The following is a 26,736-nucleotide window of genomic DNA, read 5'->3' as shown; positions in this document are numbered from 1 at the left end:
GCAGATCATGAAAACACAGGATCATGGTTGGTTAACTATCTCAAAGTGTCCATACAATAAGAACAAAGCAGTTACTCAGAAGAATAAAACAATTCTCTAAATTGAATCTAAAGAAATATTTTTGCAGTACATTCTCAGAAAAAAAACTATGGTTTTTTAACAATGTGTTAAACAGTGCTATCCACAGCATTCTTTTAATAAATGCAAAAGTATGTTTCAGAACCTATTTTTTAATAATGTCCCTCAAAGTGGATTAAAGACATTGGATCATGGAAGAATTCAGGGGAAAAAAAGAAAAAGAAAAAAGGTTGTACAGGGTGGTAAAACAATATGAAGTTTTTCTCATAGTCTGCCTTAACTCACGGAAAAAATAGTGTAGATAGAGAAATTTATCTGTATAGTTACCACCTGACCTCACAATGTCTTATGGCACATCATACAATGCTATACACATATAAAAAATTTGATATCAAATTAAAGAAGTAGTGAGTACAATTTTGAATTATCTGTTTACTCTAAAGTATACTCATTTTGAACAATTAAAAACAATACAGGACTGTATAAAGTAAAAAGTTGAAATCTCTCCACCTCTTACCATTACTTCCCAGAGTTAACTTTCTGAGCTATTTTAGTTCCATCTTTTCAGAGCATTTTTTAAAAGTACAATCTATTTATCACTAATGGTACAGATGAACCAGTTTGCAAGGCAGAAATAGAGACACAGATGTAGAGAACAAATGTATGGACACCAAGTGGGGAAAGCCGGGGGGTGGGTGGTGGTGGTGGGATGAATTGGGAGATTGGGGTTGGCATATATACACTATTATGTATAAAATAGATAACTAATAAGAACCTGCTATATACAAAAATAAATTAACTACGTATATGCAAAAAAAATGTTTACTCATTTAGACCAAAAAAAAGTATAATCTATTTATTACTATTTAATTTTTAATAAGATGGAATACTAATATACATTTTTTTGTTTTGTAATTTATTTTTTAAAGCTAACACTACATTCTGGACTTCTTTGCCTTCCTGGATTCACCATACCTTTCCTAAAGCTGTACAATTTGATAGCTGTGTGACTTGGGCAAGTTACTTAATCACTCTGCATTTTATTTCCTCATTTGAAAAATGGAAATAGTAATAATATTTAGCTTATAGGAGTGTTATAATGATTAAATGAGGTAATACTTATAAGACATTTATAACAATGGCTGGCACTATACACCATCCAAAACGTTGTTATTATTGCTATACAGCTTATTCTTTTTACTGACTGCTTTGGGAATATACTATAATTTTTATTTAATCAGTTTTATATTGGACAGTTTTTATTTAGTCAGATTTATATTTTATATTTAATTGGACATTGAAATAGTGGAAGCTAGATTTTTTTGGTAAGAATACTTCATATGAGTTCTACCACTTTAACAAATTTGTAAGTGCACAATATTGTTTTGTTAACTATAGACACAGTGTTGTACGGCAGATCTTTAGAGCTTATTCAACTTGCATAACTATAACTTTATACCCATTGAGCAATGACTCTCCATTTCCTCTCCCCTCAGCCTCTGGCAACCAACACTCTATTCTCTGCCTCTATGAGATTGACTCTTTTAGATACTGCATGTAAGTGGAATCAAGCAGTATTTATCTTTCTCCATCTGGCTTATTCACTTAGCAAAATGTCCTCCTAGTTCATTCCATATTGTTGTGTATGGCAGGATTTCCTTCTTTTTTAAGGCTAAATAATATTCGTTGGACACTGAAATAGTAGAGGTTAGATTTTGGACTGTAATGTACAGTAAGAAAATTTTGAAAGTTTGAAGAAGAGATAACAGCTGATTTGAAAGAAGTAGAGAACAAATTAAGAATTGTTTTGGAAAAGAGAATGGCAGCAAGTCTAAGAGAGGAGACACAGAAAAACCTTGAAAGAAGGATTCTCTAGGTTCCTGGAGTGCAGTTTCCTATTTCTCAGTGTACTCACAGTTAACTTTCTTGGGAAAAAATTGTATTTTTTCCTTAAAATCCCTATATCTAAGAATGCCACAATTTTAATTTCAGCACCCAGAAAAAAAGTATGAAAGGAACATAGAAGTAGCGGCCATTGGCTCCACAAAAACTGAGCAAAGAAAAGCATACAATTAAAGCAAACAAAAAACCCACAGCTTAATGTGAAGCACTTATGGACCCTCCCTTTATTAATGAACAATGGACAATCCGTTGTTAGTGCTCAGAGCTGTTAGGCACAAAATTTAATTCAAGACATTAGAGGTCTTTGCTAATTCCCTGCTTATATTTCAGGGGCACTAATGTGGCTTTCAAGAAAGTACAGCAAACTGATTGATTTCAGGGTTGAATTTACTTGCCTTGAGCACTGAGCTTAAATTATCTGGGTTTGGAAGAAAGAGCACTGGAAAAGATCTGCTGACATGGTTGTGGTAATTTGCTATGGACCTCTGCTACATGCTCAGCACTCTCAAACATCACTCGAGGCTAACTAGCTAATTTAGTGTACTACAAATGCCAATAATTACTCTTTATTGAGCCCTAATTATGTGCCAGGCATTATGCTAGGTGCTTTACAATCCTTACCACTAATATTCCTGCATTAGGTTGAATAGGGCCGCCCCCCGCCCCCCAAATTCATGTCCACGCCAGAACCTCAGAATGTGACCTTATTTGGAAATAAGGTCTTTGCAGATGTAATTGGTTAAGATGAGGTCATACTGGATTAGGATGGGCCCTGATCCAATGACTGATGTCTTTATATGAAGAGAAAACAGAGGCACATAGAAGAATGGCAGGTGGCCACAGAGGCAGAGATTGGAGTGATGACATCTAAAAGCCAAGGTACACCAAGATTGCCAGCAACCTCCAGAAGCTAGGAGAAGGGCGTAGGGTAGTTTCTCCCTCATAGCCTTTAGAAGAACCAACCCTGCTAGTACCTTGATTTCAGACTTCTGGTCTCCATGACTGTGAGAAAATAAATTTTAGGTTTTTTTTAAGCCGCCAGTTTGTGGTAATTTCTTCTGTTTTAGGAAACTAATACAATTCATGTAAACACTTAAAGGAAAGTGTCAGTGTCTCTTTTGAACAAATTATAAAACATTACCTGATTCTAAGACCTGTGCTCACTCCATTCTTTTAGTCAAGCTCATTAAACAGTATAGCATAATAATTAGGTGATCTAATGAAAATAAATTATCCGAAGAGTTTATGATAAATTGACCACACACACATTTTTATTCCATTTCAAAGAGGAGCCTTTCTTGTTATTACTACCTTGCCAAAACCTGTGACCTAGTGGATAGTCAAACAGAGATGGTTTTGGTGATTTCCAGACCAAAAGAAGGCTTTTATGTTTGGCGGAGGGAAAGTTAAGGATATTGGAAGACCGCGCAATGCAAAGAATGTGTATATTCTGCGTTAGATGCCCAGAATAATGTTATAGGCTACTGGGGATGGCAGGGAATCCAGCACTGAGAGCTCCTCTACCAAAGTCAAGGAATCCTGGATTACCATGAATAGGGTTGGGAAGAAAGTCAGGAATTCTAAGTGTCACAGCAAAAGTTGTATTATCAATGTGGGCACTGAGTCATGTGCAGGTCATGTGCAGGGTAGAACAGGAGGATCCAGGACTGGAGGTTTGACTTGGCTAAAGGAACAAAATGGACCACGTGACACTCAGACAAGAAGTCACAAGAAGGAAGTGGTCTGGAAAGGAGTGTGTGAGCACCATATATCATGAGATGACACAACCTAGATTTGTGCTGAATTGGAGGGTGAAGATAGCAAGTGAGTAGGGCAGATCAGGGTTAAGAGATTCAAGACAGATAGAAATCAAAACAGATTAAATCTATAGCAGAGGGTAAAATATCAGAAATTCAAGGTAAATTTGTAGGAACAAATAAGGATTGCCCATTTTTCTTTCCCTTACCAAGGTGTGGGGTTTTAATAGGAACTAAGATGGCGTTTCACATGTTTAAGGGGTCTCTGCAGGTGACAGAAACCTTATTCCCAGTCCCTCCTCATAGAAACGTTGTGCTTTATGTACATGATGATGTCGTTTCTTTTTAATCCACACAATCCTGAAGATATAGAGAGCTAAGTAACTTTTTTTTTTTTTTTGGCTGCGTCAGGTCTTTTGTTGCAGCACATGGGATCTTTGTTGAGGCATGCAGCATCTTTTTGTTTCAGTGTGCTGTCTGTTCGGGTTTCTCTAGTTGTGGTGTGCTGGCTTCTCTCTAGTTGTGGCACATGGGTTTTCACTCTCTAGTTGTGGCACACAGGCTCCGGGACATGTGGGCTTTGTAGTTTGCGGCACGTGGGCCCCCTAGTTGAGGCGGGCGAGCCCAATAGTTGTGGCACGCGGTCTTAGTTGCCCCACGGCGTGTGGGATCTTAGTTTCACTACCAGGGATCGAACCTGCGTCCCCTGTAGTGGAAGGCGGATTCTTTACCACCAGACCACCAGGGAAGTCCCGAGAGATAAGTAACTTTTTTGTGGTCACATAGCTACCAAGGGCCAGAGCTGGAATTTAAATGCAGGTTGTCAAATTTCACAACCAGTTTTTGAGGTTGTTATTGTTGTTTCCCTCCCATTCCCCATGCCTTATTTATTGCCATGAAGACATGGTCCTTGTAGCAACTGAATTAGATAAGATGGGGCACCTATACACACAGCAGTAGAGGTGAGTGCTGTTTACAGAGCAAGGTCTTTGTGGTTAGCGCAATGGTGGAAGAATACATCTGGGGGAGCTAATAGTAAGATGAGGCAGAATAATCAGGAGTCCAAAGAGTTATTCTGTGTGATAAGGTGCTTGGAATTGCAGCTCTGAGGGAGAATTGTTTGCATTGGGAATCATCACATTTCCACAAGGGCGGGGATTGGTGTCCGGGTGTGAATTACCTAAAGTAAAAAATCAAAAGCTATTTAGAGAGAGAGTGCCTTAGGGAGGATGGAAGGATATTTACAGGAATACTTTGGCTCTTTTTCTTTCATGAAACCTTACCAAGCTAACTCCCATGTAGAATAAAATATCTTAGGTAGTTTCCTCTAGCTCTTCAAGATACATCTGTACTACATCAGCAGTGTAGAGTAGCTAGAGAGTCAAACTTGAGTTTAGCCACTTTCCAGCCAAATAAAGTTTGAACAAATTACTTCTTTTTGAACCTCAGTTTCTTCATCTATAAAATTAATGCCTTCTTTGCAGGGGGTGAGAGGGTTATGTTTCTAGGCTGGCAATGAAAAGCATTTAGCAAATTGTAGTTCTCGTATCTTGATTGCATGTTATCCTGAACTATGTACATCTCTTACCAGCTAAAAACTGAGTTGAGATGGTCTACCTTTTTTTTTTTTTCTTGATACCCTTCTTAGCAAATGCCTTAGGAACAGTTCTCAAATGAATTAAAAATTTATGAAAACCAGTAACTTTTGGTATACAAAGAATTATGCTAGATTATAGAGATAAAAGATGATAAAATCAAGTCTCTCTTTTTGAGTAACACATGTAACATTTTTGTGGGGACACATTAAAAAAGACCACCATATATTGTGACAAATACCAAGTGGTGGTAGGTACAGAACACCATGGAGGAAATGAATGCCTTGATTCCCCTAAATGCACTTTTTTTCCTTCCTCTGATAGTTTGTTGATACTGTTTCCTACCGGACCACAGTCCCCACCTCTAATCTGTTCTTCTAAACCCTATCCTTCTATTAAACAATTTTTTATTAAATGCCAGTTTCTCTAAGAAGCCTTCTTGATTTCTCACAACCTGATATTGTAGAAACCTTACCATAGCAATTTGGACATTTTATGTGAATTATTTTGTGTCTTATAGTTATTTTTCATGATTTTGGCTTCCCTCCATCCCAAACCTTAAAGTCTTTAGAACAGGCTTTCGATCTATATTTGGTCATATTTTAACCTCTAACAGCTCTAACCATGGTTCTTTATACTCAAAGTATTTTTCTTTCAAAACCCTTGAAATAAATTTTTGGTGTGGTTGTTCAAGATAAGAAATGGATTTCATTACGTTATCATCAGATAAGATGAATAAAACTACTGGAGAAACTGAATACAACTAGTAGAGAAAATTCATGCCTAAGCTTCTGGAACAAAGGAAAACAAAAACTATTTGAAACAGAATTTCTTAGTAGTGAGGTCAGACTGAATTAATCTACTGGGAAATGAAATTTAAAAACCTCATTGTTTGATATTTGCATTATTAAAACTCTTAATAAACCTATTACATTAATTCTGAGAAATTGTTAGAATTAATTTAAGTAAAAGTATTGTAGGTACCTTTAGAATTTTTAAAGATATTTTAGAATTTCTTTTGGAGTGTTTGATGAGACTTCAAAATGCTTCAAACATTTAGGAAATTTTTCTACGTTGAGACTAGATTTTTTTTAAAAAAGAAAACATACATTGTAATACAGATTTTGAAAATTTAAATATTTTTTAATTGTTTACATGTTATGTATGTTTCTTATTATGTGGTTCAATTGTTAAATGCCAGGAATGTATATTTTTACTCCTGGATTCCTAGGAGAAATAAGAAGGAAAAAATTAATATAGGGAGACAAATATGAAAGGTAACAGGTGGAGAATTGAAATCCACACATAGGCACACATAAAATCCATTGTTCCCGTATAACTCAATACTTACATTTCAACTCTTATAGCCATCTTCTCTCTGTTCCTCATCAAGTAGGGTGGTAAATATTTGAATTCCAAGTCTCATCCTCAAAATCATCTCCCTCAATTTATGACATTCACCCAAATCCTGTTGAGGAAGTGATAGTTCTAGATGATATTTTATTTTGACTGTGTTCTGATAATGCCATATAATCTTACTCTCATGCTATATTAAAACGTGTTCACCTGTTCAATTCATTGAACTCGTAATTCCTTTTAAAGTAGACCCTGCCAAAAGATTAGAAAGATCATAATAGCTCTAACCTTAACATTGGTTAACAAGATTTGCTAGTACCACATGAAATATGTTACCTTCTAGAGGAAGGATTAGTTTGAATATGGGATAATTTCAGTCTAGTCTTTTAATCTACAATCTTAGTTTCTTGAACCACCACAAAATGCTTTATAAACAGCAGCTTGCAAAACATATGGGCACAGGTTCTGCTGAGGGAAAACAAAATGGCTCCCTGGGAACGGAACATGAGTTGTGGCTTGACTCATATCAGGGGCCAAAGCAAATATGAGCCCACAGAAGGAAGAAGGCTGTGTCTGACTTTGAATTGTTGTTATAGTCATTGTAACATAACTCATTGTTCACCAAGCAAGACGTAAACTGTTCAGATTGACTGGATGTGTTACTTATTGGAACTAGGCAAACGGCTTAAAATCCTAGCTATTTCCTTATGTGAAGGATTGACTGTACTATTCATTTTCTGAGATAAACATCCTTAAAATTGTTGGCAATTTGCAAAATGTGAAGAGTGTACTTTTGGATTTGGGGATACATAGCTGTGGTTTTAAATTCTCTTTCTGATGCTTAGGTGTATATCCTTGGACAATTTTTTAAATCCCTCTGAGTCCCAATTTCCTTATCTTTGAAATCACTAATGTCTGTCTTCTTAGGGTTGTTGTGAAGATTAAATGAAATGACGCAAATAAAGCCTCCAGTAGACTGCGTGAGAAGGAAGAGCCAGAGAAAGTGAGATTGTAATGAGCCAGGAGATTGTAATGCCCTTATTATGTGCTCTTACTGAACCCCATGCGAGAATCGATTCTGAAACTAACCTACTGGACCGTACTTTTCGGCTTATCTCTCTATGTCAGTAAACGATGAACTTCTTAAAGGAAGGCACTGTCTTTTTTTTTCTTTTTCATTTTTATTTCAGAATTTGGCACAGTGGCTGACTCATAGTCTTGATTAAATGTTCGTTTGTTAAACGAATAATAGAATGGCCTCAGAGACACTGACCTGAGAGAGATTTTGTCACCAGAGTTAGTTAAGTCTTGGGGCAACTGATCCATGGACAAGCCACAAGCTACTGACCTCAAATGCCCTTTTAGCAACCCTAGATGAATATGAGAATTATTTTTTAAACTACCGATTTCAAGAAATGGGGAACTGTGAATCTAGTTTTAACAAGCTCCCTAGGTTATTCTAATGTGCAGTCAGATTTTTCTTTGGCAGTTCTAAAGCTCTTGGAAGTTTACTAGTGACTCAACACAAGTTTAGTATTAGAGTGCCCAAGATGAGCTAGCCAGGTCCCGACAAGTCAGTTGAGAACAGCGTAGGCCAGCAGGAAAGGGGATTCTGAGAAATCTAGGCAAGCTTGTGTGCGATAATCATCTTGGATGGTACTTGCCTAACTTATCTGATTATTTGAACGAGGACAGGATATCAGAATAGAAATTTGAAAACAGGCTGGCAGGGTTGGAATTCTACCCCCACTTGGCAAGTAACTTAATCTTTATACCTCAGTTTCCTCATCTGTAACATAAAGACAATCATATTTCGACTTCATAAGGTACTATTAAGACTAAATGAAATAATTATGTAAAGCACAGTGCGTGGCATAAGTATATGCTCAGTTCATACTAATATCACCATCAGCAGCAGGATAAACCACAACATTATCATCTTTTCAGGACCACATAAATCCTATCTTCTTCATGAAGTCTTACCTGACTTTTCCAGTTCATAAATATTTACCTCTCTTTGAAACATCTTAACCTATAAATTATGAAACAATTTTAGCATCTAGTTTTATACTCTCTTGTATAATGATGTTTTTCAGTAATAATTTTCTTATCTTATTCTTAGATCTTATCTTCTGAAGCAAAACATATGGTTACTGATAGTCTGTAGCAAAAACGTCTACGTTGGCCTGAAAGTACAGTCGATTTCAAAAGCATGTGTCAGATGAACAATTTTATTCTACAAAACAAGGCCAATTATAGCCAACTCCCACTGAAACATTATAGAACATCATCAACAACAACCAATATGGAGATAGTTCTTGTCACTTTGCAGCTTGTGCTTCCAAAATTAATTTCAACCACTGAAACATATCAAGAGAATATGCTTTGGTTTTAAAATTAGGCCAGCCACATGTTTTGAGGTCAGAATTCTGAACACTGGTTACATTTCTACATTTTTGAAGAGAATTCTGTATGGGGATTTTGGATTGTGCAAATATGAGACAAACTACAAATGAATTTACTTGGCCTTATTTAACTCCAAACTTGCTGGCCCCTAAACACAGTTGAAGGAAGTTTGATTATTATTTTCCTTTCTGAGTCATTTTATCAAAAGTGGGTCTAAAATAGATAGACAATATTATTCATTGGCTTTGAAACAAGTTGAAGTTTCCCTAATTTATGTACACAGTTGCCTGCACACATGCACAAGTATAGATAGTTTAACAAAATGTGATTTTAATTCCATGAATGAATTCTGCTTGCTTTACTTTGTTTAGTATAGAATAGAGGAATTAGGGAATTACTTAATTTGCTTTGTACTTGAGCAGAAAATTTTGAAAATATGTGGAATAATTAAAATCCTGATCATAAAAATATGTTAGTTACTTAGTAAAGAAAAAAAATGGAAAAATTCTACCCATAATCACAGTTGTAAATATTTGACTGTTTCTATTAGTATTTTCCCATACCTCCATCCTTTCTCTATTTCTCTGTACACACATACCCATGTGCAAAAATTTCACCAATTGCGTTCATATAATGTGTAATTCCTGCTTTTCCATTTAACGTTACTCTCTTTCTATGCTAGGATAGATTAAGAGCAATAATATATATTGCTAAAATTCTGTGAAATGTTTAAACATGCTTTCTGGAATGAAATTAGATTTAAAAAGGCGTGTGGGCTGTAGGGAGTTTCCTCACATACATATACATTCCATATCTATATGTAACCTATAGTTATATGTTATCTGGATCCTATTCATATACAATTTTTAGATTAAATAATTTTCAGACTCAATTTTTTGGGCTTAATCCAAGTTTTAATTTTAAAACTCATCCACGAAGTTTAGCAAAAACTGAATTGGTCATATGCCATTCCTCTGATTCCTTACATTTTTTTCACAGTTTTTTCTGTAAGTATCATAATTCAGTAAGTATTTGCTAAACATTGCTCTAAAATAGTATGTGGGATAAAACCCCAAATCACTTTAGTTTCCAGAATTTATCTGCCTATGACCATTTAAAAAACTATCACTCCTAGTGGAAATTATGTATTCTATTTCACTCTTTCCTAGAAATAATATATATGTATTTATATTTTGACTCCTCTGCCTTTGTCTGACAAGTATTTGTTGTTACTAATTAAAATAATATGTATATTATGCTGTCTTGAAGTGAGAGTATGGCTATACTGATTGCTAATATTGGAATACTCCTCTCCAGCTGGTAAAGAGCTGCGCTGAACAGACCTTTGCCCTATTCCTGCTGGAGAGGCTTGACACCTGGTGGAGCAAAGACCTCTGGGACCTGCTCTGCTTCTATGGTTGACACCTAGTGCTGTGCTGAGTGGCTTCTTCAATATTTATAATTTCCCCCTCTCTCAACATACTAAGAATTGGGAACCATGACACTCACATGAGGTTAGTTCTATCCTAAAAATTTCTGTATATGGCTTAGCAAACTTTTAGCAATTTTAATGATTTAAAATAATGAATGGTATGGTTTATAAATATAGCCATAGAAGTGAAATCAAAGGACCCATATGGTATATTAATTAGTGGCTCTAGCTGTGTACACTAAACTAAGGAGACATAAAGTTCCAGCAATCAAATTGTCACATTGAAGGGCAAGTCTAGCAGAGGGCCAGATCAGAAAGAACTCAGGAGTAAAAACTCATGTTGGAAAAAGATAAGGAAGGGATCTGGTCTTTAGAAGTCAGAGTACCAAATAGGTAATAATTCTTGAAGGATATATAATTGGGTCCTGAACTCAGGAATGAATTGCGTAGCCAGCTTTTGGAAAATAGGAAAAGAACCTAGGCAACAGAGGAGAGGGGTAGAACAGGGGGCAATTGACAAGAATTGTTACTAGTTGTGCATTATGATTTGTAGACTTCTGAGATTTTCAGAAGCTTGGAAGACAATCATCCAAGGCTGGATGCCATGGTCAAAGGTCCCCTAGTACAGCTGGAGGAAACCTAGAGAGACCCCCAGTGTTCTGGCAGAGCCCTGCTCTGCTCAGACCCTGAGGGGAGTGGGAGACCTCCACCGGAGGGGTTAACCGAGTGCCATCCCTCCACTCCAAGTTGTTCAGGTGAGACATTCTTGCAAGCATTCACTGAAGTTCATATTTCATATTTTTAGTTAGAAATTCAGATATATTCAACAGAAGTCAAATCCAAATATTTGGATTTGGAGTTCTGGAAGACTCCTCAAATTCAATTGTATATATCTCTGTCTCCTGTGAAGCCTTAATCTACTTAAACTTTCTCAGAGGGGGACAATTTTGCCTCTTTAATTTACCAGGATGAGGATTCTACAAATACTTCTATTTGAGATTAATTATTTTCATTCTCCAACAGTTCTTTTGCATTAATTATTTTGTTTAGATTGTACCATTATCTCTTTGGTTCTATCTTGAGATAAAGTACATAAAGAATATTTCATTACTTATTGAATGCAGTTATAAGTTTTTTTTCTGTGTTTTCTTTTCTCCAGACTTAATATAAACCCAACTCCTTTTAAGATTTATCCTTAAGTTCATTGCCCTTCCTTGATCATTTCTGGGGCTCTTCTTTGAACCCTCTTCAGTTTTCCCATATTCTTCCTAAAAGAGAGGAATTGAAACTGACGGTAACTCTCTAATGAGGTTCTGGTGCTCAGTATGAGAGATAACTTTTTAGCTTTTATGTTATTTTTTCTTTTTAATTAATTTTTATTGGAGTATAGTTGCTTTGCAATGTTGTGTTAGTTTCTACTGTACAGCAAAATGAATCAGCTATGCATATACATATATCCCCTCTTTTTTGGATTTCCTACCCATTTAGGTTACCACAGTGCATTTAGTAGAGTTCCCTGTGCTATTCAGTATGTTCTCATTAGTTGTCTATTTTATACATAGTATCCATAGTGTATATGTGTCAATCCCAATCTCCCAATTCCTCCCATCCCCCCACCTTTCCCTCCTGGAATCCATACATTTGTTCTCTATGTCTGTGTCTCTGTTTCTGTTTTGCAGATAAGATCATCTATACCACTTTTCTAGATTCCACATATATGCATTAATATACAATATTTATTTTTCTCTTTCTGACTTACTTCACTCTGTATGACAGTCTCTAGGTCCATCCATCCACATCTCTACAAATGACCCAATTTCATTCCTTTTTTATGGCTAAGTAATATTCCATTGTATACATGTACCACATCTTCTTTATCCATTCCTCTGTTGATGGGCATTTAGGTTGCTTCCATGTCCTGGCTATTGTAAATAGTGCTGCTATGAACACTGCGGTGCATGTGTCTTTTCGAATTATGGTTTTCTCTGGGTATATGCCCAGTAGTGAGATTTCTGGGTCATATGGTGATTCTATTTTTAGTTTTTTTAAGGAACCTCCATACTGTTTTCTATAGTGGCTGTATCAATTTACATTCCCACCAACAGTGCATGAGGGGCCCCTTTTCTCCACACCCTGTCCAGCATTTACTGTTTGTAGATTTTTTGATGATGGCCATTCTGACCAGTGTGTGGTGATACCTCATTGTAGTTTTGATTTGCATTTCTCTAATAATTAATGATGTTGAACATCTTTTCATGTGTTTGTTGGCCATCTGTATGTCTTCTTTGGAGAAATGTCTATTTAGGTCTTCCACCTATTTTTTGATCGGGTTTTTTTTTTTTTTTTTTTTTTTTTCCCGGTACTAGGGCCTCTCACTGTCGTGGCTTCTCCCGTTGCGGAGCACAGGCTCCAGACGAGCAGGCTCAGTGGCCATGGCTCACGGGCCCAGCCGCTCCGCAGCACGTGGAATCTTCCCAGACCGGGGCATGAACCCATGTCCCCTGCATCGGCAGGCGGACTCTCAACCACTGCGCCACCAGGGAAGCCCCCTTGTTTGTTTTTTTGATATTGAGCTGCATGAGCTGCTGGGTTTTTTTCTATTAACATATTCCTTTTTAGCGATGGCACCACATTGCCTAAAATAAACATGTCTGGGGTGGTTTTAAAGCCAAAAGCTGTTTGAGTCAATATCCTTATCAGTAGAACTCAACCTATAAAATGAAATGAAAGGAGGTGCCTTTGTAAAAGCTGCTCTCTACTTCTCTGCCTTGAGTGACTCATCCCAGAAATCAGTTTTTTTTTTTCCTTTCCTGCTATGACAGAAATCTTTTGTTAGATTGTCCTTAGAATTTAACAGCTGCTAAGTGCTAATGGTGCTGAGAAGAAACAAGAATTAGGATTAGCCTCTGTTGGAAGAGTATCATATCCAAATAGCTTTTCAATGCTGAAGTGGGGAATGTATTTGTTATATCTGGAGGATATAATCACTCACAAATAATTGACTTTCCCTTGTCAAATTTTAGCAAAACTATATACTTTTACTGACTTATTTTATTAAGTGGTACTGTCCTTTGAAAATCTAAGCACATTCTATAGACCATTTTCTTTTGGTAGCAAAATATCATACTTTAATCTTATTTAGAAGAAAATAACCAAGTAGGTGATATTCACAGGCAAACAAGTTACTTGGATTTTTGATAAAGCAGCTACTGCTGTTAGAATATATACATTTATTTGTTGTCAGTCAAGGATGCCAGTAGCTAAACAAATTATAACAAGTAAATAAATTAAATAAGTAAATAAATAAATTACAAAAAAATGAATGACTGAATGAAGAAAGAAGGAAAAAAAGAAAGAAGGAAAGGAAGCTTAAAATATTGAGTTATACATAAAATAATCCGTTTTTCTTATCTGATTATTGTGATATCAATAGAAATTTATGAGCACTCAAAGGCAGTTACTTTATTAAAAGTGGGAACCATTGACTAGATTTGTGTGACTCTAACAATGGAGAGGACCTAGCAGAGTAGCTGGTACAGAGTAGGTTCTCTATAAGTTGTTTTTGATGAGAGGGAAACATACTATAGGAATTCTTTTAAAACAAAATTTAAAAAATAAGGGAAAATTAATTTGGGAGAAACAAAATATGTTACGTCAACTGGTGGCATCCATTTCATTAGTAGGACACAAAATGAGATTTGAAGTGCCTTACATTCACAGAGCACAGATAGGAACTTCTTACCTTGTATTCCATTTGGAAATGATTAAAAATGGTTCAGCTCAGTCTTGTGCTTGTCAAAAGAATACGTTTATTGATTTCTAATATTTTTTCCTCAATTCAAATGAGTATTAATCTGCCTTCTTTATCTGTCTCATCTGTCCAACATTTTTATTAATACCAAAGTCTCTCCTCTTTTCTCTGTTCACCAGGATTATGATAGCTATTTGCAGAAAATATTCAGTTTTATTTATCATTGCATGAATTGCATAAATTCAGCTAAGATTTCTTTAAAATATATACAACAGAAGATTGTGGCTGTTTTTTTTTTTTAATCACAATTACGACCAAGTAGAGTATGATAGATCAAATCTAGAATTCAGAATCACCGAAAGAGGGAAAATGTGTCTTAAAGGGCAAGCTAACTAGTACATATTTGTAACAAGGATACCTTTCTGACATTACATGTATGTATCGTTATGGGCAAAATTAAATGAATACTTGATTCTTGGAGAAAGAATATGTCTTGAAGTGGCCATGCATGTAAAGCCAAAACAAATACCAGTGACTAAAAGGAGGTGGGCTGTGTGTGACTGGGAATTACTATAACGCTGTAAAATAGCTCATTGTTTATCAAGCAAGACACAAGTGATTTGGATTGACTGAGGATGTTGTTTACTTGACCTGGACACGGAGCTCAAGTTAAAGGTTATGTATTCACTGATTTGTTTATCCTGAGGTCTTGTTGTGGTGCTAGTGCTGTGTGTGGTGCCCCTCACACAGTAAGTGCTAGATAAAGGCTTTCTGAGTTGTCCGTGCAATGAATGGGGACACATGCTGTAAAATCATTCAATTCCTTTACATTTTAAAAGAGCACTCATTCAAAGAGACTGATTTGAACTTCAGTTCTGCTGTTGCTTAACTGTTTGTTACTGGCTGAATTATTCAACCTTAGTGAGCTCTTCGTCTCTAAAATGGAATCATGGTACTTACTTCATAAAAATATTGTTAAGATTAAGTGAGGACATATAGTGAAAAAACAAAATAATATTTCAGGAAAACAAGACTCAGGGAAAAGTGCATGAGTCTTAGAACTAGACAGACACAAATTTACACTTGACCAGTGAGAAACTGGGTTATTATTGGTTACCATGTGACTTGGAAGTATTTCCTGCTATGGCTGGAATAAATTTCCTTTCCCCTTGATGTTGTATTTGGCCATGGGAATTGCTTTGACCAATGGAGTGTTAGTGGAAGTGTCAAGTCTTTGGGAAGTAGCATGTGTTCCCACTCTCTCTCTCTTATGCTTTTGCGTTGGCATGAGGAGAGCATGTCCAAGTTAATCTGCCGCTTCAAAAAGGCTGAGGAGGCATGTAGAGTAAACTTAACCCAAACTGCAAACCAGAGCCAAGTGGATGATCCACAGTTTCTCTTTAGGCCAGTAAACAATAAATGAGTGCTAGTTGTTATTGGCTAGTGCGAACTTTAGAGTTGTTACCTAGCATTATCTTAGCACTAGTTGACTACTATGTAGTCCCACTCAATTATCGTGAATGCAGAATTCATTTTTCCCAAAGCTGTTCAGATGGTTTTAAATCTAATTTCTTCACATGTCTGGAAGGTCATGGCTCTAATATTCTCTCTGTACATTTATGGAAATCCGTGGACTAGGAAACAAAATAACTTTTTTTTTTTTTTTTTTTTGCGGTACGCGGGCCTCTCACTGTTGTGGCCTCTGCCGTTGCAGAGCACAGGCTCCGGACGCACAGGCTCAGTGGCCATGGATCATGGGCCTAGCTGCTCCGCGGCATGTGGGATCTTCCCGGACCGGGGCACGAACCCGTGTCCCCTGCATCGGCAGGCAGACTCTCTACCACTGCGCCACCAGGGAAGCCCAGAAACAAAAATATCTTTTAACATTAGATCATGTGCCTTAACATAATTTTGTATATTTTTTCATGAAGCTTGGTATGTTTCATTATATTTATTTAAAAATATAGAATACAAATAGACTAATTTTACATATACTTTATCTCTGTGATGCCATTTATGAAATTTGCTTATGACAGGCATAGTCATCCTCTTAAGCCATACCTACTGACATCAGGCAATAGAAGATTTTCAGAAAATTCTGGGTACTCAAAGTCCTTGAGGTCTCTCTTCATTGGAAGAGATCTAGAGTACTGGTTTAGTTATGTTGCTGAAATATAGGGATAGGGGTGGTGCGTAGAGCTCTGCATCTTCCACAGTGCTAATATGCATAACCTTAACTTGACAGTTTCAGCTTATTCTGTGTATGTAGGGTTGAGATAAGCTGAAGAAAAAAAAAAAAAAACCCACAAAATAGAAGATGAAAGAACATAGTTGCTTATTTCTCTGTCATAGTTTAATAGTAGTAATAGTTTTGAATGAGGCATTCTGGAAGGGACCACAGCTCTGATCCTCATGGCCACTGGTGTAATCAAGTTTCTTCTGAGACATAACTCTGCCATCAAATAGAACTCTGCTATCATGTCCTATGGTTAAAACTAAATGCGTGACATACTCAGGTCTCAGCCAGTGGAAGAGAGATGAGAAAGCAGAGTCATCCCTACAGTTTTAAGGATCCAGCCAGAAAGTGACTCCTATCACTTCTGTTCACATATCATTATTGAGAACTTAGTCACAGGGCCATAGCTAACTGCAAGGGGGCCTAGGAAATGTAGTCTCTAGCTGGGCAGCCAAGTCCTCAGCTTCAACTGTGAAAATCTACAGCACCTGCAATGTATTGCAAAGAAAAGGGCCTCTCTCAACCTCTTCTCTACCTAAAGAGCAACCCCTTTCACTCTTATGCTATTGCAACTTCTATATTGCTTCTAATCACTAATGTAAACTTGGAGAAATCACGTGTAGTGTTGCTACTTCAGTTTATCACTTTTTAGTAGTGTGACATCAGACGAGTAACTCTGGAGTCTCAGTTGCCTTATCTTTAAAGTGAAAACTAAAATACTCACCTTGGAGAGTTATAAGATATAATGAAATGTTTGTGTAAGCACTTGAAACACTGCCTGGCGCCTGCTAAGCATCTGGTCAGTGTATCCAATTGCAATTGTAGTCCTTGCCTAGGTTGTGTATCGTAATGGCAGGGGACGAGCATTGAGTGGCAGGTACTGTTCAGGCTGTTGTTATTGTTGGAGTGAACCTGAGATCTAGATTCCCACTTGAATAAGATCCTAAGAAGGAACTCTCACTTTCCCACACCTCTTCCTTGTCGCTCCTCACACCATGCCCCGGCGCCCCAAGCACGCTTGCTGTGTCACATACTGGATTTGGTCGCCTCGAGCCTCCTTGGACCTCACTTGTTCTTGCAGCCTGACTTCTACCAGTGTTGCTCCTCCCTGCTCCCCAGCACGCCCCCCCCCAGTGGTACTAAAGCTGCCTAGTGCAAGCCCTGTAATTGTCCGTCAGGTGTGCGGTTGAGAGTGCTCGTGACAGAAGATCTCTTCTTGCAGAGCTCTAGCAGCTTGGCTTGTTCAGCCCCTGAGCACCCCGTAGAGTTCTGTGGTCTCAGGCATCCCAAAGCAGGCCTGTGTGGACAACTTTACGATGAGCCTAGACAGGGACTCACAAACGCTTTTCGGCTCCAAACTCGCCCTCTACCTTGCCTGCTCTCAAAGGAGGTAGAATGGATTTCATCTAGCTTGTTCAGGGAACTGCCATCCTCAGTGAAGAAGAACCTGAACTTTTCACTGAAAGTTCCCTGGCCTGTATGATTTCGCAATCTCTGGCAGGTGGAGATTATCTTGTGCTTTCGCTGCCTGAGTCTAGTAAGCATATTCAAGCTTATCTCTCCCTTCACCCAAAAAGCTCTCTAGAACTGCATTGCCCAATATAGTATTCGACTACATGTGGCTACTGAGCTCTTTAAATGTGGCTAATCTTAATGGAGATGTACTGAAATTTTGAATACCTGCGAAGTCTCAAAGATATGCTTAATATGAAAAAAATGTAAATATCACTAAACAGTTTTTTATATTGATGATGTCAAAGGATTTTGGAAATACTGAATTAAATAAGATACATTGTTAAAATTAATTTTGTTTTTCGTTTTTACTTTTTTTAAAATGCAGCTACTAGGAAATTTAAAATTACATATGTGGCACGTATTTCCATTGGACAGAACTGCAGTAGATTCTAGGGACCCAAGCCATGTGGGGATACAAATTTCAACTCTTTCCAGGTCCCAGTGAAGCCGAAGACCAATTCAAGAAATAGGCAGATGCTTTCTTCATAGAAGCATGTAGTAGAAATATAATTTGCCAAAGCAAGATGAATTACATAGACTCTCGACTACCGCTAGCTGACTCTAGGAGCTTTATTATTGTTGATCAAAATCATAAAGAAGAAACATTTATGGTCGATAGTACCTGGGACTGTGTAAGTTGTAGTTAAATTATGTGCATTTCAAATAGCATCAGTATTTACGTAAGAATGATTCAAATAAGAAGATGATTTGTGACTCAGTAACCCTTCGAGGCAGCAATGATGAGATAATTTCAGTATTAACTGTCAGAACATGTATCTTTGAAATACTCTTGTCCTATACTTACTCTTAATGTTTAATCAGAAGTGATGTCAATAGTGACAGTGTCTAAGTAAATCTTAGGAAGATTCTGATTCCCTGTGGATATATCTTTCTGGTTATTCTCTTTATATTCTGATTGATAAAACAGCTACTCTGTCAGATTAGGGGTAGGGGAATTCACATGCACAGGAATCTGGTTCTGAACTGAACTCCATTAGATAAAGAGAGGTTTACACTAGCAGGCCTACAGTTCTTAAAGGTTAAACAGTAGGGGTGTTATTCCATCAACTTTTGGAAACCAAATTTTTGGTTTATATGTCCATATCAGTCAGGATACAGTCAGAAAAGCAGAACCACTGGGAGCTATATTCATTCATTCATTCATTCATTCATTCATGTATTTATATTAAGGGTTTTATTACAGGGGTTTGACCTTACACAGTTGTGGGAGCTGATGAACAGGCACAGTGAGGCTGTTGGGTCTGATCCTACAGCTGGAAGTCCACAATGATAAGGGAGGTGCGTGTAAAGTGGAGGTGAGCCGGAAGAAGCTGGAAGCCACAAGCATACATTCTTATTGCCTTTCACGTCCATGGCCTGGGTTTCCTGCAGAAGCTGGGGCCCTTCTTCATCCTGGAGCTACACACACACACACACACACGCACACACACACACGTTGGAAAAGCAGAAAGAGAAATCAGTGGAAGGGGTAGCTGTTTCAGGCCCAGCCCCTGTCTCACACCAACAAGGTGAGCCAGAGGATAAGTGATGACTTGTGTGACCTAGGATAGTGGCTGCTGCTTTACTTTTCATCCTCCAAACCTGAATCTCTCTGTGGTCGCCATCAGTGGAAACATACAGGGATAGGAAATCTGGGAATGTAGTTCATCCTAGCCAAGTGGACACAGTACAAAGCCACTGCAGTGTCTTTTCATGTGTGTCTTCTTAAAAATGCTTTTCAATCCATCCTCTGTGCATAGTGTCATTGAGTACATAGGTATAGCCTTTCTTGTCTTTCTCTTCTCCTCTTTGTGCAGGTTTTGAACACGTTTACATTTGTCTGCTTAGTGTATCTCTTTGTTGCTGTTTCTTTGGGGCCCATTTTTTTCTCTGACTTTCTCTTCCTGTGTCCTCATCTCTTGGTCTCTTGCTTGTCTGCCCCACTGTCTTCCTATTTTACGACCAAGAGACTAAATTGCTTTTTATAATTTTTTAGTCCATTCAGGGAATATATTTTTATGATCTCTATTCTTAATGTTCAAATAGACTACAAGGCAATTTAGATTTCTTTCTAGAAAAAATAAACTTTAAAAGAAAAGTTGAATGGCCCTACATTAATGTTTTCTAGAAGTAAATAGCCTGGTTAAAAATAGTCTAATCAATATTAAAATAATTGATGCCCAGCTTTAATGGATGCCTTCAAGCAGCTCTGACAGCTGCCGTGCATCACCTCTGCCACCATGCAGCATCTGACCAGTACTCCAGCTGGTTTTTAAAGGGTATTTATCACTTTATTTTGCTGTTTTGCATTTTCCAGGTTAAAGATTGCCTCATGCATGTCAGAGCAGATAGCCACCTCCAAAATTAAGGGATCTCTTGAAAGTATTCTTTTCCAAAATGTTTTCTAGAGACCTTTTAAAACCACTATCTATTTCTATGACTAACAAATTATTAAACATAACATTTCCCATGTGGATTTCTTATTCTTTTGTCACACTCCCATGTGGACCAGATTAACAGGATATTTTTCTTCTGTAGCCTAAATGCATGGGAATTTGGGTTTGGAAGGAGGGTACACCTCCTTGGTTAATGCTGGAGGCATTAACCAATAGGGAAGATTTGGACTTGCTGGAGAACAGCAGAGGGCAGTGGCATACTTGAGTGGAGAAAAAGAAATGTCAGGAGACAGGCAAGATGGGAGAATTCAAACACATTTTCTTTGCTTCTTAGCTTAACTAGGACAGACCTTCTGCTGCTGTGTACCTTCAAAAAAATCTCACATCTGAATTTGTCATTAGTTAGAGATATCTTGCTGTCTATGTGAGTTCAGGCTCTCTCTGGGCAGGAAGGGGTAATGGAGACCTAAGTTCAGGTTGGAGAACGGTTCATGGCAGCTAAGCTTTCCTCTCATGGTCACATAAACTCATCCACACTGCACACACATACCTACCCACAATTGGAAAAGGATGAGCTATAATGATAACACTGATATCTGACATTGTTATAGAGTTTTAGAATTTACAGAGTGCTTTTGCATACATTGTCTCAGAATGAAGAGAGTAAGAGTCAGTGACCACAATTAGGAAGAAATGTGGAGAGAGTGAATAGGAAAGAATAGAGAATATAGAGAGGATTATATAGGGAAAATAGTGCCTGTGGGTAGGGACTAGTGAAAAAGTAAAAACAGAGAATGGAAGTTAACTGAGGGAACCTGGTACCTTATCACTAATCTAATCAACCAATGACTGTTGTTTTCTGTAAATGCTTTTAGGCATCTTGAAAAGAGATGCAGCAGATTGGAGAGCACTGATATTTCACAGTCTAGACTCCAAACTTAGTTAAGAATGTTTGGGAAAAGCTAGTACAAAGATTTCAGAAAAGGACAGCTCTGCAGGCTGCTTTTACTTACTAGTCCGTGTGAACTGTGGCCTGAAAACAAGCTTCAAGCCTTGCAGGGTTTGGAACCCCGATGAAGGCCCACATGTGTTTCATTCAGCTCTTTGGCCCTGGGGAAGCACAGCTGGACAGCTCATGTGCTGTCACTTCATTCAGCACTCAGAATCTGATGGCCAGCTATGCAAAACCCAGAGGAGTCCAACTGACCTCAGTGACACAGCCATCACAGGACTCAGGCCTGACTGACTTGTCAAGTCTGAGCAAACACTACTGTAAGTCTCGCTACCCCATCCCAGAAAGCTGACATCAAACGGGAGGAAAAAAAAAAAAACCAACCACCTGTCCTCTAGAAGGATTGACACCACTTAGTTCCTCAGACATTTCTCTCATGTTGATTCAATACCTTTTTTTCACCTTGTTTGTGGTGGTTATATCCAAACTAGGATGATTTTGATCTTAGCAATGAAGTTGTTCCCTCTTCTCTAGGGTTTCCATGTTCATTGCTGTTCTCTTTAGCATCTCTCTTTTTCTTTTTTTTTACATTTTTATTGGAGTATAATTGCTTCACAATGTTGTGTTAGTTTCTGCTGTACAACAAAGTGAATCAGCTATATGCATACATATATCCCCTCCCTCTTGAGCCTCCCTCTTTCCAGTCATCCTTGATAAGTAGAACTGGAGCATTCAGAACAATGGGCTTCATGAGACTTTTCAGATTTTCTGTGATCTTCTCTGTAGTGTGGGTCTCCCTGAGGCAAGAGAGAAGAAAATAAATAAAGACCCCATGATTTCAGTTTTGACTGCCCCTTAATAGGTATATCAACTGGGCTTGTGTTTCTTCATCTTCAACATGAAGTGATTATGTTGGGTTGTCTCCAGGTCTACTTGAGTTTTGATAATGTGTGACAGAAACAATTTTAATGCCTTCTGTAAGAGCCCACAGATTTTCTTTTTTGTAATAAGCACATGTTTCTTGCCTCTAAATTACTAGCAGATTGGTCTAACATTTGGGGGGCTTTCAAAACACAAAGATGAAGTTTTATTCAAATATGGAGAATTTGGGGCATGTCTTTTACAACAGGTCAGTAATTCCATTAGAAAGAAAGGTACCAGTGCACAGCTTGCCAATAAGAATAAGTGAATGGAATTGGGAGTGTGTGGAAAAGGTAGGGGTGTGCAGAAGCTGTGATGCAGAGATGAGCTGGCAAATGAGGGCTTCTCTGTCATGGCTGGAAAGTGTCTGGGGCCAGGGTGTGTGGTATCAAATCAGGAGGCCGCCTATTGACTGTCCTTGCAAGAATATGTAAAAGTCAGCTCATGTGAAATCTGGGAATCAGAAGACCCTGTCCAGAGACAGACTGCCTTTCATGCTGGTGGGGTAGGGCCAGAAGGCTGGTAGGGCCAACAGGGTGAAGATGCTATCATAATTATATCTTCTTCAGTTAGAGACTCCAAGAAAGGAGCTCTCAATGGAAGCCAATCTTATATACTAAATTGCTTAGGACAGACACCTGGGAGGTTTATACTGAGTTTCACTATAGTAAGATCTCATGAGTTCCTCTGGTGTGACACATTACGTGGTATCTTCATAAATGCTGGATTAGATCATATCTACAGACAAAACTCTTAAATAATTGAAAACTACGGAGGAGAGTAAAAATAGGCAATAATATTATGTTTCCTTCATCTCTTTATCTTCATGATGCTAAGGAACGATATGTAATTAATCTGGTATGATTGCTTGGGGACTAATCATTATTTCAAGGATAGGCCTTGTTTGGATTTGGTTTATATGTTCAGTCTTGTATCATGCAGTTTAGAGAGGAGATGCAAAAGTAAACTGAGTAGGTGTATTCTTGAATTATTTTGCCATGTTATCCACAATCATATTTTGTCATTATTTTTCTTGTAACCATGCTCATTATAGAGATCTTAAAAAGTACAAATATGATGTAAAAATTATATTACCAGTAGTTTCACCACCAGATGCCACTTCTATTAACATTTGGAAACACGTTTTTGTGGTTTTTGTTGGCTCTGTAAATCACAGAACACATTGTTAGCAAAATGTTTTTAATTTAAAAATCGGACATGATTCTTATTTCTCCTTATTAAAGAGGGCTGTAATAAGCCAGTACTGATTCTCAGCGATGTTTTAAGTAGACCAAACTTGTCTCTGCTGTCTCTTATATTTTCAGCTTTGCCCTCCTGACTTTCCCGCTCCGAGGGCTTCACTTGGTGTTGCTTCAGTCCACCCTCCCCATTTCATCTTGTAAGCTACTGCACCTCCCTGTCTTCCTTGGTAGATATTCCCTCACCCCCATTCCACACTCCTACCCCAAATTCAGTAACATATACATATTCAAATAGGGATTTTTCAAATACCCAGAACCCGTTGATGACAAAACTTGCACGTATGACCTACTGATGACTGATGGATTGAGAGGTCCCCAAATCCCACCATATTGTATTTAGAGTCCTTAGTTGAAACTACATAAGAACTGATTAGAAAATATTCACAGTATTGGTGCTTCAGAGAAGGGACCCCTTTTTTTTTCTCTTTTAGCTTTAAATGTATAACTTGTTTATGAAGATATCTTATTTCTATCATCTTATTTCTATCTAAGAATCTGCCAATTTTCTCTTGTTTCTCTTCTATAAACATCATCTTATCTTCTACCTGGGTCTCTATATGCCCCATTCCAGTGAAGGAATTTAGCTGGGATCAAGCATCAAGTGAGACTGTTCTGCAAGAACAAGGTTTAATGAACAAATTCGGAGTCATCCTTGATTCCTCTCTTTCTCGCACCTACCCACCTCACGTGCATGCACGCGTGTGCTCACACAGACACAGACACAGACACACACAGACACACACACACACCCCTGCTAACCCATCAGCAAGTCCAATCAGTTAAGATTTCAAAACATCTCTATAATTCAGCACAGTTTTCTGTGCTTAATATCACTGTCCTTGTCCAAGCTCCTGATGGGAAACATTGTGAAAGACTTTGAAATGAGCAAAAAAGAAAAAAGAAAAAACAACCAAAAAAGCAGATGTGTTGTCTAGCATAATTTTCCTGGTTATCTGTGACATTTATAGTCTTTGAGCTATTTTACAACTCTTTTAAATTGTAGAAAACTGATAGTAATGCAAATGATTCTTATTCATACAACTGCAGTTGATTATTGCCATGTGGATATTGGCAAGTTTTGCATATACAGTATTTGAAATTCATTTCTCCATTTCTGAGTGCTAATACGTGTGAGCTTTTTGACTTCTCCTGTGAATTAGTTGTAACATCTTACTGGCTTCCTCATTAATTAATTAAGCACCATCTTTGACACATGTTCATTTTATGTTTCTACAAGAGTCATGATTTGGCTTAAAAATTATTCTTTAAGATTGAAAAAAATAAAAAAATAACAGCTGCCCTCAGAAAATATCCTGAAAAAAAAGAATTCTTTAACACTATTTGCAGTTCTTTCCTGTACTGTATCAGCCTCTTCTGCCCTTCTCCCAAACTTTCTCCATAGAGCAACTTGGGTGAAAAGCAAACCATCTTGCCTCTTGACTGAAAATTTCCAAAGCCTTCTAATTGTTCTTATAATGAAATCTGAACTCCATATTATGGTTTCCAAACCCCTAAAGGATCTGGTACCTATAATCTCTCCAACTTAATCTTACGCATTTCTCCTGATTTTTTTTTTTTACCATACTTCAGCTATTCTGGCCCAGTTTCTGTTCCTGAAATTTATCAAACCTTTTCCCACCTTGGGACCTTTGCACTTGCCTATCTCTACCTTGAACACTTAAAAAAAAAACCTAGACATTTGCCTGGCTGACTCAGTCTCATTCTTTAGGTCTTATTTCCCTCCTCAGATACACTTTCCCTGACTTTTTTTGTAAAATTGGCTCCTGCATTTACAATATATTCTGTCCTATTTATTGTAATCCATATTGAGCTTGCTTATTCCTTTATCTCATCCCTATTTGACACCTCCACTAGAAAGAAAAGTCAATGAAAGGATAAAATATGTGGTCATATTATCCGCCTTCTTACCAGATTGATTTCATATAATGGAGAGTATTTGTTGAATAAACGAAAAATATGGGCCAGGAAGTACCAGGGGAGGAAAAATTTCTTGAATTTCAAAGGGAGCATTCTGGGGACAGATGGTTGAGAAAATAGAGGCTCTATCAAGTGGCAAATTCTAGACAGATGTTAACAAGAAAGGTGGTGTGTTCCATCATGACCAGTGGGCCAGGTGTAGGTGTGGATATATTCAGGAGTAAGAGCAAGTAAGGATATAGTGCCCAGATATGGTTGTGACAATCTTTGGAAGAGTAGGCAGTCCATCTTTTTTCTACTTGTCAGTCAGATATATTTAATGTAGTTTCCAGACTCTTGCTGTCTTGGGACTTAGGTAGAAATTCAATAATTACTCCTTCCTAATCTCATTAATGTAGTAACTTTATGGATTTTTAGAATATCATTTGTACCCAATTAATGCTGGATTAGTATAGAATGAGTTAAGTACCTTGTATGTGAATATAGTTACTAGAAAGATAGAGGGATAGATAAAGAAAATGACTGGATATATTGATGATAGTTGAAGTAACATGGGGAAAAGAAATGTTTTGAGAGTAGTTTGGATAGCGAGAGCACCACTCTTTCTCCCATTCCAAGTTTTCTTCGTCTTTTTCTCTTCCTCAGTCTCCTTTCATCTATTAGTTCATTTTTCGCTGTGGTCTCCCATTGTTTCTGGGCTCTTCTTACTTTTCATTGACATTTCTCTACTATCTTCACCTTCTCCAGAGAATGAGAATGGAAGGATGTCAGAGCAACAAATACATTGCACTCACTGAGTCTGCTGAGACTTTTGAGAAGAACAAATACATGAAGGGCATAGGCAGATGATGTTGTGATGCTGATGTTTTAATGCTGATGGTGATGAGACCATTAAAGCCTCTGGAGTATGAAAATTGGGTATTGACCATGAAATTAAGATTATAGATAACAGAAGAAAGATGATATCTTCACTTGGATTCTTTAGAAAGTAGAACTTGAAACAAAGGCTTAAGACCTAGTGCTTTATTAAGGAGTGGGATTCAAGGAGATGAAGAGAGGGCTGGGTCAGCAGGGAAGGAGGGAGAGCATAGCAAAGATTCATTATGAAGTTGGCCACTGCGACAGGTGACTAGTTGTTGGAACTCCTACATTTGCCTAAAGAGGCATATGAAATGCATCTCAAGATTACCAGTATAAGGGAATAAAAAAGGAAAGCAAATCCATCAATTTACATTCCCC

The sequence above is a fragment of the Monodon monoceros genome, unplaced genomic scaffold, assembly GCF_005190385.1.
Source record: "Monodon monoceros isolate NGI ecotype Baffin Bay Population unplaced genomic scaffold, NGI_Narwhal_1 Super_Scaffold_12, whole genome shotgun sequence".
Lineage (NCBI taxonomy): Eukaryota > Metazoa > Chordata > Mammalia > Artiodactyla > Monodontidae > Monodon > Monodon monoceros.
The sequence above is the reverse complement of the archived record's forward strand: the minus strand, read 5'-3'. Positions refer to the sequence as shown.